The 13866-nt window shown below is 35.3% G+C and overlaps 1 protein-coding gene across 11 annotated transcripts in view; it reads left to right on the top strand.

Moving 5' to 3' along the window:
• CCDC91 (coiled-coil domain containing 91) overlaps positions 1-13866 on the top strand; it is a 410030-nt gene that overhangs the window by 222426 nt on the left and 173738 nt on the right. The window lies entirely within an intron of this gene.

A 13866-nucleotide genomic window follows, 5' to 3' on the forward strand; every position in this document is an offset into this window, starting at 1 on the left:
TGGTGTATTTTGGAGAAAAAAATATGCTTATGTAAACTCAATGTTAAAGTTTCGGAATTTTATGATAGACTAAATATAGGGCTAAAGGCCTAAAGTATGTAGATCATCCCCAAATTAACGAAAATTCTTATGCTAATTTCTGGGTTATAATATTATTTATCAAATAACAGAAGCAAAAGATTACTGTAAATGTATAATGGCATCTGAAATGATTTTTAGTGGTACAAGATTTATAAATAACATTTGAATTTGAAGTATGTATTTATGTTTGAATTACCTTTCATTGCTTATAGGAATTAGTTTCTGTTTAAAATGTTTTTCTGGTGACTGTGTTTTCTTTTCTTGATTTAATGTCTTAGAAAGCATTGCAGACATGATTATTGGATTTACATTAAACAATCAATTGAAGAGCATATATGTATATGTCATAGTATGAATAATTAGTGCAAGAAGTTCCCAGCAACACTTTTGAATAACATAACACTTGGTAGGTGAAAATAAAATCAACCTTATACAAAGGACCTATTTTGTATCACAGGAAGAAAATATACTAATAGGAAAACAAAATTAGGTCTAGAATTTTTTTTTTTTTTTTTAAAGAAGATGTTGGGGGTAGGAGTTTATTAATTAATTAATTTATTTTTGCTGTGTTGGGTCTTCGTTTCTGTGCGAGGGCTTCCTCTAGTTGTGGCAAGCGGGGGCCACCCTTCATCGTGGTGCACGGGCCTCTCACTGTCGCGGCGTCTCTTGTTGCAGAGCACAGGCTCCAGACGCGCAGGCTCAGTAGTTGTGGCTCACGGGCATAGTTGCTCTGCAGCATGTGGGATCCTCCCAGACCAGGGCTCGAACCCGTGTCCCCTGCATTAGCAGGCAGATTTGCAACCACTGCGCCACCAGGGAAGCCCCAGGTCTAGAATTTAAATGGAGATTTATAAACATACCATTCTGTCCCCAAGACTGGGGATATCTCATTGTAGTTTTGATTTGCATTTCTCTAATGATTAATGATGTCGAGCATTCTTTCATTTTTTTGTTGGAAATCTGTATATCTTCTTTTGGACAAATGTCTGTTTAGGTCTTCTGCCCATTTTTGGACTGGGTTGTTTGTTTTTTTGATATTGAGCTTCATGAGCTGCTTGTATATTTTGGAGATTAATCATTTGTTAGTTACTTCATTTGCAAATATTTTCTCCCATTCTGAGGGTTGTCTTTTCACATTGTTTATGGTTTCCTTTGCTGTGCAAAAGCTTTTAAGTTTCATTAGGTCCCATGTGTTTATTTTTGTTTTTATTTCCATGTATCTAGGAGGTGGGTCAAAAAGGATCTTGCTGTGATTTATGTCATAGAGTGTTCTGCCTGTGTTTTCCTCTAAGAATTTGATAGTGTCTGGCCTTACATTTAGGTCTTCAATCCATTTAGAGTTTATTTTTGTGTATGGTGTTAGGGAGTGTTCTAATTTCATACTTTTACATGTAGCTGTCCAGTTTTCCCAGCACCACTTATTGAAGAGGTTGTCTTTTCTCCACGGTATATTCTTACCTCCTTCATCAAAGATAAGGTGACTGTATGTGCATGGGTTTATCGCTGGGCTTTGTATCATGTTTCATTGATCTGTATTTCTGCTTTTGTGCCAGTACCATACTGTCTTAATTACTGTAGCTTTGTAGTATAGTCTGAAGTTAGGGAGCCTGATTCCTCCAGCTCCGTTTTTCTTTCTCAAGATTGTTTTGGCTATTTGGGGTCTTTTATCATACAAATTGTGAAAATTTTTGTTCCAGTTCTGTGAAAAATGCCAGTGGTAGTTTGATAGGGATTGCATTGAATCTGTAGATTGCTTTGGGAAGTAGAGTCATTTTCACAATGTTGATTCTTCCCATCCAAGAACACGCTATATCTCTCCATCTATTTGTATCATCTTTAATTTCTTTCATCAGTGTCTTACAATTTTCTGCATACAGGTCTTTTGTCTCCTTAGGTAGGTTTATTCCTTAGTATTTTATTCCTTTTGTTGCAATGGGAAATGGGATTGTTTTCTTAATTTCACTTTCGGATTTTTCATCATTAGTGTATAGGAATGCAAGAGATTTCTGTGCATTAATTTTGTATCCTGCTACTTTACCAAATTCATTGATTAGCTTTAGTAGTTTTCCGATAGCATCTTTAGGATTCTCTGTGTATAGTATCATGTCATCTGCAAACAGTGACAACTTTACTTCTTTTCTGATTTGGATTCCTTTTATTTCTTTTTCTTCTCTGATTGCTGTGGCTAAAACTTCCAAAAGTATGTTGAATAATAGTGGTGAGAGTGGGCAACCTTGTTGTTCCTGATCTTAGTGGAAATGGTTTCAGTTTTTCACCATTGAGGACCATGTTGGCTGTGAGTTTGTCATATGCAGCCTTTGTTATGTTGAGGAAAGGTCCCTCTATGCCTACTTTCTGGAGGGTTTTTATCATAAATGGGTGTTGAATTTTGTTGAAAGCTTTCTCTGCATGTATTGAGGTGATCGTATGCTTTTTCTCCTTCAGTTTGTTAATATGATTTATCACACTGATTGATTTGCGTATATTGAAGAATCCTTGTATTCCTGGAATAAACCCCACTTGATCATGGTGTATGATCCTTTTAATGTATTGTTGGAATCTGTTTGCTAGTATTTCATTAAGGATTTTTGCATCTATGTTCATCAGTGATATTGGCCTGTAGTTTTCTTTCTTTGTGACATCTTTGTCTGGTTTTGGTATCAGGGTGATGGTGGCCTCATAGAATGAGTTTGGGAGTGTTCCTCCCTCTGCTATATTTTGGAAGAGTTGGAGAAGGATAGGTGTTGGCTCTTCTCTAAATGTTTGATAGAATTTGCCTGTGAAGCCGTCTGGTCCTGGGCTTTGGTTTGTTGGAAGATTTTTAATCACAGTTTCAATTTCAGTGCTTGTGACCTGTCTGTTCATATTTTCTATTTCTTTCTGGTTCAGTCTCCACAGGTTGTGCATTTCAAAGAATTTGTCCATTTCTTCCAGGTTGTCCATTTTATTAGCATATAGTTGCTTGTAGTAGTCTGTCATGATCCTTTGTATTTCTGCAGTATCACTTTTTACTTCTCCTTTTTCATTTCTAATTCTATTGATTTGAGTCTTCTCCCTTTTTTTCTTTATGAGTTTGGCTAATGGTTTATCAATTTTGTTTGTCTTCTCAAAGAACTAGCTTTTAGTTTTATTGATCTTTGCTATCGTTTCCTTCATTTTTTTTTCATTTCTTTCTGATCTGATCTTTATGATTTCTTTACTTCTGCTAACTTTGGAGTTTTCTTGTCCTTCCTTCTCTAATAGCTTTAGGTGTAAGCTTAGGTTGTTTATCTGAGATGTTTCTTAAGGTAGGATTGTATTGCTGTAAACTTCCCTCTTAGAACTGCTTTTGCTGCATCCCATAGGTTTTGGGTCATCGTGTTTTCATTGTCATTTGTTTCTAGGTATTTTTTGATTCCCTGTTCGATTTCTTCAGTGATCTCTTGATTATTAAGTTGTGTATTGTTTACCTTCCATTTGTTTGTATTTTTTTACAGAGTTTTTCCTGTAATTGATATCTAGTCTTATAGCGTTGTAGTCAGAAAAGATACTTGATACGATTTCAATTTTCTTAAATTTACCAAGGCTTGATTTGTGACCCATGATATGATCTATCCTGGAGAATGTTCCATGAGCACTTGAGAAGAATGTGTATTCTGTTGTTTTTGGATGGAATGTCCTATAAATATCAGTTAAGTCCATCTTGTTTAATGTATCATTTAAAGCTTGTGTTTCCTTATTTATATTTTCATTTTGGATGATCTGTCTATTGGTGAAAGTGGGATGTTAAAGTCTCCTATATGATTGTGTTACTGTCGATTTCCCCTTTTATGGCTGTTAGTGTTTGCCTTATGTATTGGGGTGCTCCTATGTTGGGTGCATAAATATATGCACCCATAGGAGGTGCTCCTATATTGGGTGCATAAATATTTACAACTGTTATATCTTCTTCTTGGATTGATCCCTTGATCATTATGTAGTGTCCTTTTTTGTCTCTTGTAATAGTCTTTGTTTTAAAGTCTATTTTATGTGATATGAGGCATCCCTCACTTTCAGTCTCTGTGTGTCCCTAAGTCCGAAGTGGGTCTCTTGTAGACAGCATATATATGGATCTTGTTTTCATATCCATTCAGCCAGTCTGTGTGTTTTGGTTGGAGCATTTAATCCATTTACACTTAAGGTAATTATCGATATGTATGTTTCTGTTACCATTTTCTTAATTGTTTTAGGTTTGTTATTGTACGTCTCTTCTTTCTCTTGTGTTACCTGCCTAGAGAAGTTCCTGTAGCATTTGTTGTAAGGCTGGTTTGGTGGTGCTGAATTCTCTTAGCTTTTGCTTGTCTATAAAGGTTTTAATTTCTCCGTCAAATCTGAATGAGATCCTTGCTAAGTAGAGTAATCTTGGTTGTAGGATTTTCCTTTTCATCACTTTAAATATGTCCTGCCATTCCCTTCTGGCTTGCAGAGTTTCTGCTGAAAGATCAGCTGTTAACCTTATGGGGATTCCCTTGTGTATTATTTGTTGTTTTTCCTTTGCTTCTTTTAATATGTTTTCTTTGTATTTAGTTTTTGATAGTTTGAATAATATGTGTCTTTGCGTGTTTCTCCTTGGATTTATCCTCTATGGGACTGTCTGGGCTTCCTGGACTTGATTAACTATTTCCTTTCCCATATTAGGGAAGTTTTCAACTACAATCCCTTCAAATATTTTCTCAGTCCCCTTCTTTTTCTCTTCTTCTTTTGGGACCCCTGTAATTCGAATGTTGGTGCATTTAATATTGTCCCAGAGGTCCTGAGACTGTCCTCAATTCTTTTCATTCTTTTTTCTTTATCTGCTCTGCAGTAGTTATTTCCACTATTTTATCTTCCAGGTCACTTACCCGTTATTCTGCTATTGATCCCTTCTAGAGAATTTTTGATTTCATTTATTGTGTTGTCCATCACTGTTTGTTTCCTCTTTAGTTCTTTTAGGTCCTTGTTAAATGTTTCTTGTATTTTCTCCATTCTATTTCCAAGATTTTGGATCATCTTTACTATCATTATTCTGAATTGTTTTTCAGGTAGACTGCCTATTTCCTCTTCATTTGTTAAGTCTGGTGGGTTTTTATCTTGCTCCTTCATCTGCTGTGTGTTTTTCTGTCTTCTCATTTTGCTTAACTTACTGTGACTGGTGTCTCCTTTTTGCAGGCTGCAGGTTCATAGTTCCCGTTGTTTTTGGTGTCTGTCCCCAGTGGCTAAGGTTATTTTTCAGTGGCTTGTGTAGACTTCCTGGTGGAGGGGACTAGTGCCTGTGTTCTGGTGGATGAGGCTGGATCTTGTCTTTTTGGTGGGCAGGTCCACGTGTGGTGGTGTGTTTTGGGGTGTCTGTGGCCTTATTATGATTTTAGGTAGCCTCTCTGCTAATCGAGGGTGTTGTGTTCCTTTCTTGCTAGTTTTTTGGCATAGGGTGTCCAACACTGTATCTTGCTGGTCGTTGAGTGGAGCTGGGTCTTGGCGTTGAGATGGAGATCTCTGGGAGATTTTCGCCGTTTCATATTACGTGGAGCTGGGAGGTCTCTTGTGGACCAGTGTCCTGAACTTGGCTCTCCCACCTCAGAGGCACAGCCCTGATGCCTGGCAATCCTGTACTGCACTGAAGGATTGTTCATGTGTGACGTCATTCATTAAAATAAAGCCCATGGCCCCACGATAATAGGCTGTGGTGATAACCCTGTATCTTTCCTGGCCTGCTGTGTTCTGCTAGTGTTGGAGGGTCTCCTGCAGAGGCAGGGGGCAGCAGTGGCTCACCAACGGACATGGACACTGGCAGCAGAAGTTCTGGGAAGTACCCCTTGGCGTGAGCCCTCCTCAGTGTCTTTTTAATAAATGGCTTGGAAGAGGAAATATACAAGAAATTTTATAAATTTGATGTAACAGTTATACTCTTTTGGGTGGTGAAATACCAGGGTGTCAGAGATATGAAGTATATGACTACGTTAATGGACAGAAAACTCACAGAGAAGAATAGGTCATAAGAGCATAAGGCATGAATTAGCCAAGCCAGGCTAGGTTATGCCCTAAACCCTCTGGCTTCAGACAGCAACGGTTTATGTCTTACTAATTCTCCATGTACACTGAGAATTCTTTGGGGGCTCAGTCTCATGATGTCCTCACCCTAGGAACTAGCCTGATAGCATAGTTCCTGTTGGAACATTACCTGTTATCTTGTAGAGTGAAAAAAAGCCCAGTCAGATTTCCTACTGGTAAGTCAGCATTCTGGACTGGAAATGACACTTCCACTCCCAATTTGTATCTACAGTGCCCCACACAGTCATAATGGGGCCAGGAAGTGAGATCCTGCTATGAATCTGGAAGGGAGAGCACAGGAAATACTTGATAAGCAGAACTAATATACCGCGGTCTGCTCTTTTTTCACCAAATATTCCCAGTCTCCATGTCTCAGGCAAATTTGCTTACCTGCCCACATGGGAGAGGTAAGTTCTATCCAGCTATAGCCTCAAGCTCAGAAGTCCAGGATCGTTGAGTGACAGGTGAGAATGTGTTGCAGTCTCTATATCATCAGTTTCATATATATAGTCCCTTTTGACCTGAAGTGCCAGAAACTGAAATGTATGTTGTTTATCCCCAACATATCTAGTATATAGTGGCAAGATAAAGGTTGGGTATGTACTGTGAATGGTCTCAGTAGGAAAGATGAAGAATCAGACATACACAGCTATCGTTAGTATGTAGCAATTCTAAAATCTCAATGAACAGATTCAGTAAGGATCTCTGCTGTGGGGGTAGGATTGCTCTTTGATTTACTGTGATTTACTGTGAATGGATTTACTGTGATTTACTTTTCAGAGTTTAGGGCCAGGGTCTCTAGCCCATTGTTCTTTATGATCTTGTAGGGTTAAAATTTTTCAATATCTTTTTTTTGGCTATACCTAATGTGAGTATTGGAGATTATACCATTTCTCGGCCAGCTCCCTGTCTATATAAATTCAGGAGCCCTGGGTCATTTTAGGGTAGCAAATAGTCACAGTTCAGGATAATGATTCTTTTGGCTTTTTATCTGTTTGATTGCAAACAGCTCCATTTGTCAGATGCAGACCCATTGTTATTTTAGCGACCTATGTTCTAGATTGAATATGTGTATATGCTTTCTACCCTCATGCTTGCCTATCTGTCTGTGTCTCTCCCTTTCTGATTAAAGATAACTTTTTTATCAAACCTGGGTTGAGGAAATCCCAGTTGGTCTCTTTTCCCCAAACCATTTGGTCCAAATGAAAGGATGTACAGGACAGTCACAGCCTTATTGGCACTTTGCTTGGAGGCACTTTAACCCATTGAATCTTTAACAGTGGGTATGACTACGTATTTGCTATTTGCAATAGCATGTTAAAGAATAAAATACCATGGAATCAATTTAACGAAGGAACAGAAAGACTTGTAAACTAAAAATGACAAAACGTTGCTGAAAGTAATGAAAAATAACCTAAATAAATGGAAAGACATCCCATGTTCATCAACTGAGATATATTTGGTGAAGAGCACTCAAGACTACCACAGGACATTTAGGGGATCACGAGCAATTCAGTGTGATGAAATACTATTTAAAAAACTAAACACTTAAAGGGAATATGATTATTAGGTAAAAATCATGTAAAGTATAGAAATGGTATCTCACACATGTTTTTCAAATCATACTTCTTGAGATGTCATTTGAAATTTGAAAGAAGTAAATTTAATTTAATAAAAATAATACCTGAATGATTCCTTAGAATAATTTAGTTCAACCTTTCATGTGTATATGTGTCTCTTTTTTTCTCTTGCTCTCATTTTTTTTTTTGTTCTTTTCAAATTAAGAGTTTAAGGGAAAAGCAAGTTAACACTAAAGAGTAGTTACAAGCCTGTGCACTGGAGTCAGACTGCCTGAATTATCCCTGGCTTTGTCACTTAGCTATGTTTCCATGGAATGTCCCTTAACCTCTCTGCCTTATTTTTCTCATCTATAAAATGAAATTCCTACCTCAGAGGATTGTTATGAGTATTATATGACATCAGATTTGCATAGTGCTTAGGATAGAACTTGGCACATTCTAGGTAGTTGTTGATATTAGCTACATTATTATCAACTTTGTTATTCTTGGCCAAGATCAGTTGTCTGGCTACTCTCAGAATCAGGGCTAGGATTCACATTTTCTGATTTCTAGTCTACAGAAGAAAGGCTACTTATTTGTAGTTCATGTTTTGTCATGTGTGTGGTATAAAAATGTCATCAGCCTTTAAATTTTTGAACATTTGTCCTGGGGCCACTTATATGAATGATAGATCAACACTTTGTCCCTCTCTCTCTCCATTATTCAATGAGGGCCTTTTATATGACTGGCACTCTGCTGGATTTATATGGATATAAAGTGAGCAAGACAGTCCTTCTAGTAAGTAAGGAAGACAGATGACATAATGACAAAGTAGTGTGGTAAGTCATGATGAAATAAAAAGTTACATGAGAGTACATTAAAGGAGTATATAACTCCTTCATATTGAGTCAGGGAAGACTCACTGGACTAATGATGAGTTCTCTGAGCATTCATAGATTTTAGTGACGTCAGAACTGAGAATTGAGCATGAGAGAGGTATGTGGAATAGCACATTCAAAATCCTTTAGATGAGAGAGTGTAATATAGATGTTTGAAAAGGGGTGAGGCTATTTGAGACTGCCAAATGAAAGATAATTTTATGCCATAGAAAGGATCATAAAGAACCTTGTCTGCTGCATTATCTGACAGGAAATTGGGTGCTATTAAAAGATATTAACTAGAGAAGGGACATTTGTCCCAATTTGTTGTTATTGTTTGTTTTCTTACGATTGAATTTTAAGAGTTCTTTACATATTCTGGATATAAATCTTTCCTCAGATATTTGATGTTCAAATACTTTACTATAGTCTATGGCTTGTCTTTTCTTCTAATGTATTTATAAGAGCAGAAATTCTAAATGATATGAAATGCAGTTTTTCAGTTTTCTTTCTATGGGTCATTCTTTTGGTGTTATATGTAAGAAGTATTAACCCAAAATCAAAAAGATTTTCTTCTATGTTTAATTTTAAAAGTTTTAGTTCATAATTTCAGTTTTATAAGTGATTCCAAATATTCCATTGATTTTTATATATGGTTCTAGATATGGATTGAAGTTCCCTTTTTTTGCATATGGATATCTAAGCATTATAGTCTTAATTGCTAAAAAGACTCTTATTTTACCAGTAAATTTCCTTTGTACCTTCATCAAAAAATCAATCATGTATGTGTGGGTTTATTACTTGACTGTCTACCAGTTTCATTTATCTATTTGTCTATCTCAGCTCCAGTACTATACTGTTTATTTACTGTAGGTATTTAATAAGTCTTGAAGTCCTGCAATATTGTTCTTATATTTCAAAGTTGTTGTTGGCTATTCTAGGTCATTCATATTTCCATGTAATTTTTATAATCAGCCTGTCAACTTCTACAGCAAAGCATGCTGGGATGTTTTGAACTGTGTTTACTCACAACCAAATACTCTTGACACCAAATATGTGGGTTTTAACGCCAAGCAATTCTCTAGTTCTATGTGGACACCAACTGGATGTCTTAAAGTCAATTTAATTCTGACACTACCCAGAGTTAGTGCAGAGCCCACTGGTTAAGGGCTCAGTTCCATAAGACTACCCTACTTCAAATGCCAGTCCCAAGTCCTAGGCCTCCTGTATTTCTGACCAACTGGCTATAAATCAGGGGTTTCCACAAATGCGTCCCGAGGTTTGATAATCTATTAGAATGGCTCACACAACTCAGGAATATGCTTTACTTACTATTGCCAATTTATTATAAAGGATGAAACTTAGGAACAGCCAAATGGAAGAGATGCGTAGGGCAAAGTAAGGATGAGAAGGGGCACTGTGAAGCATTCATACCTTCTCTGGGTATGTCACCCTCCCAGCACCTTGATGTGTTCACTAACTTGGAAGCTCTCTGAATCCTGTTGTTTAGGGGTTTAGAGGTTTCATTACATGGGTATGATTGATTAAATCATTGGCCGTTGTTGATTAACTCAGTCTTCAGCACCTCTCCCTTCCCTAGAAGTTGGGGAAGAGGGTGAGGCTGAATCTTCCAACCCTCCAGTCACATGATTTGGTCCTCTGACAATCAGCCCCCATCCTGAAGCTATCTAGGGGCCTACCAAGAGTCTCCTCATTAGCATAAACTCATGTATGGTTGAAAGGGTCTTGTTGTATATAACAAAAGATACTCCTTTCACTCCTTTTACTCTGGAAATTCCAAGGATTTTAGAAGCCTCGTGCTGGGAACTGGGGGTAAAGACCTAATATACATTTCTTATTGTATCACAGATATTGATTAGGATTGTGTTGAATCTATTTAGATGCAATTGACAACTTTACAATACTTAGTCTTTTTACCTTAGAACACAGTTTATTGCTCCACTTAGTCTTTTTTTTTTTTCCTTTTTAAATTTTATTTTATTTATTTTTTATACAGCAGGTTCTTATTAGTTATCAATTTTGTACATATTAGTGTATATATGCCAATCCCAATCTCCCAATTAGTTAGGTCTTTTTAAATTTCCCAGTTTAAAATTTTTCACTGTTCAGGTCTAGCACATTTTTTTTTGGTCAGATTTATCTCAGTGTATTTCATATTTCTTTAATGCTAGTTTGACATTTATTTATTTTTTTAATTTTAATTACCCAATGCCTGTTACTAGTACATAGAAATACAATTGATTGTTGTGTATTGGTCTTGTATTCTGTAATGATACTAAAATCCATTATTAGTTTAAGCACCTTTTTTTGCAGAGTCCATGGGATTTTCTACATAGTTGTTGTCTGAGAGTAGAGGCATTGTTGCATCTTCCAGTTAATCTTGATGCCTTTTGTTTCTTTTTCTTAACTTATTGAACTGGCTGAACCTCTAGTAAATGTTAAAGTAGAAAGATATCTTTGCCTTTTTTTTTTTTTTTGACCATGGGAAGAAAACATTCAATTTTTAATCATTAGATATAAAGTTAGCTATAGACATCCTTGTGAAAGCCACTTATTAGGTTGAGTATTTTTCTTCCTACTCTGAGTTTTTATTCCAGGAATAGATGTTGGATTTTATCAAACAAATATATATTATATACATATATATATGCATATATATGTGTATGTATGTGTGTGTAATTTTTTCATAAAACTTTAGTGATGTCTCTTATTTTATTCCAGATACTAGTAATCTGTGTCTTCTTTTTTCCTCATGAATTTTGTAGAGGTTTATAATTTTTTTATCAATTCAAAGAGTCAGCTTTTGATTTCATTGATTTTCTTTTTGTTTTTTCTGATTTCTACATCACTGATTTCTACTCGGACCTTTATTTTTTTATTTCTTTAACTTAATTTTAATTTGGGTTTTAATTTGCACTTATTCTAGTGTCTTAAAGTAGAAGTTTAGGTCATTGATTGAAATCTTTCTTCTATAAATAACCTATTTAGTGATGTAAATTTTTTTCTAAGTACTGCTTTAGATATGTGTCTCACAGTTTCAAATGTCATTTTCATTTTCAATGAGAAAAAATACTTTAAAATTTCTCTGTTGATTTCTTTTTTTACCCTTGGATTATTTAGAAATGTGTTATTTAGTTTTCAGATATTCTGTGGTTTTCCAGATGTACTTCTTTTACTGATTTCTAATCTCCTTGTAGTGTAGACAGAGACTATACCTCATATGATTTAAATGCTTTTCTGAGATTTGTTTTATGGCCCATAATACAGTCTGTATTGGCAAATGTTCTTTGTCTACTTGAAAAGAATGTTCATTCTTCTGTTGGTGGAGTTCTTAATAAATATCATTTAGATCAAGTGTTTTGGTCGTGTTGTTCAAGTCTTCCATGTTGTTAGAGATTTTTGTTCTATTTGTCTACCAGTTATTGAGAGGCATGTGTTAAAATGTCTGACTATACTTATGCATTTGACTGGTTCTCCTTGGAGTTCTGTTTTTTGTTTTGTTTTGACCCCCAGAAATTTGAAACACTTCCATTTGGTGCATAAACATTTAGGATTATTATGTCTTCTTCACATAATTTTACCTTTAACACTATGAAATGCCCACCTCTTTCTCTGATAATATTATTTGCTATGAAATCTACTTCATATGATATTAATATAGTTTCTTCACCTTTCTTTTGATTATCATTAGAATGGTATATTTTCTCCTATCCTCATACTTTTAACTTATTTGTATCTTTATGTTTAAAACAGGATTCTTGTAGAAAGCATGTAGTTAACTCTTACTCCTTTTATCTAATCACTGCCTTTTCATTATATTTTTAAAACTCTTTACATTTAATGTGATTGTCAGTATTTTGGGGTTTTAAAGGTACTATCTTGCTATTTGTTTTCTATCTGTTCCACGTATTCTTCGTTTTCTTTTTTTGCCGACTTTTGGATTATTTTAATTATTTCATTTTATGTTCTCTATTGGTTTATCATTTACAAGTCTTTGTTGTTTTATTTTTTGATTGCCTTAAGGGAAGTTTGGAAAATCTTTTCCAAAAAGGATAGATAGTAAATATTTTAGGCTCACTGTTGCAACTATTTAACTCTGCTGTTATAGAGAGAAAGCAGCTATAAACAATTTGTGAATGAGTACTGCTGTGTTTCAATAGAAATTCAATAAAAGTCAAGCTCCAGATTAGATTTGAACTGAGGTTTGCCAGTCTCACTTATCTAGAACAAGAACTGGTGTAACTTAGAGAATTTTAATATCTTGAGCTCTTAATTTCCTCCTTATGATACTTTTTTTCCTCAAATTTTGTTTATAATGAAAATCCCTTGTACTTCACTTGTTAATAATGTTCTCTTTCCTGCAGAGTCTGATGCAGTAAATCCAGTAGGGCAAAGGAATGTATGAGGTTGAACCTTATGAAGTTGGCAGTATTTAGCTGTTTTTAGTCTATGAAAACAGCATTTTTATGTGCTTCAATCTATTGTATTTTTAACAAGAATCCAGGAGAGTGTTTTGTTTCCACAATATTAGGAAACACCATTTTGAGCAATGTTTTCCAAATTTCTTGCTAATGAGAATACTGGGGATATTTGTTCACTATTCAGATTAACAAGCTTCTTGTCTATTAATTTTTATTCTTAATGATTTAGTTGTATTCCAAGTATAGGTATTTCTAATAGACTAATCAGGTAGTACTTATCAGAGAACTTTGAGAAACACTCTTTAGTATTGCCTCTATTGCTCATCTTCAGCACTCATCATGCTTAATTCCTCACCCTTCAAGTTTCAGAAATTTAGAGGAAGGAATTCCATTCCCCCACTTTATTTAGGTGTTTTTAACATCAGATCAGTTAAAGGGATATGTTAGAAGAAAGGACATGTCAATTTTTGCTATCTTTGTGAACTAAGAAGCCACTTCAAATGGTGTCTTTTATTCTTTATTAGTAGTTTGGATTGGGGCAACTATATAATTTCTTTGTGCCTCTTTTTAAAATCTCTAAATTACAGTTAATTGAAGTATCTCAACAGGGCTATATAAAGATTAAATGAAGCACAGCGCCTAGAATATAGTAATAGTCAATAACTAGTAGCTATAGTTATGTGGAGAAATCTCTTGATCAGTTCCTTTGTGATTACTTGCATGCAAAGGGTGTCCATTCTCCTGAAATATGAGAAATAGTTCATTCATCCATTTTTATGTTTTTTTAAGGTTTCCTTTTTGAAAGAATGTTTAGATTTTTCAATCTAGCTATAATTTGTGTTAGCATTTGGCAGTTTTATT

The sequence above is a fragment of the Pseudorca crassidens genome, chromosome 11 (genome assembly GCF_039906515.1).
Source record: "Pseudorca crassidens isolate mPseCra1 chromosome 11, mPseCra1.hap1, whole genome shotgun sequence".
NCBI classification, from domain to species: Eukaryota; Metazoa; Chordata; class Mammalia; order Artiodactyla; family Delphinidae; genus Pseudorca; species Pseudorca crassidens.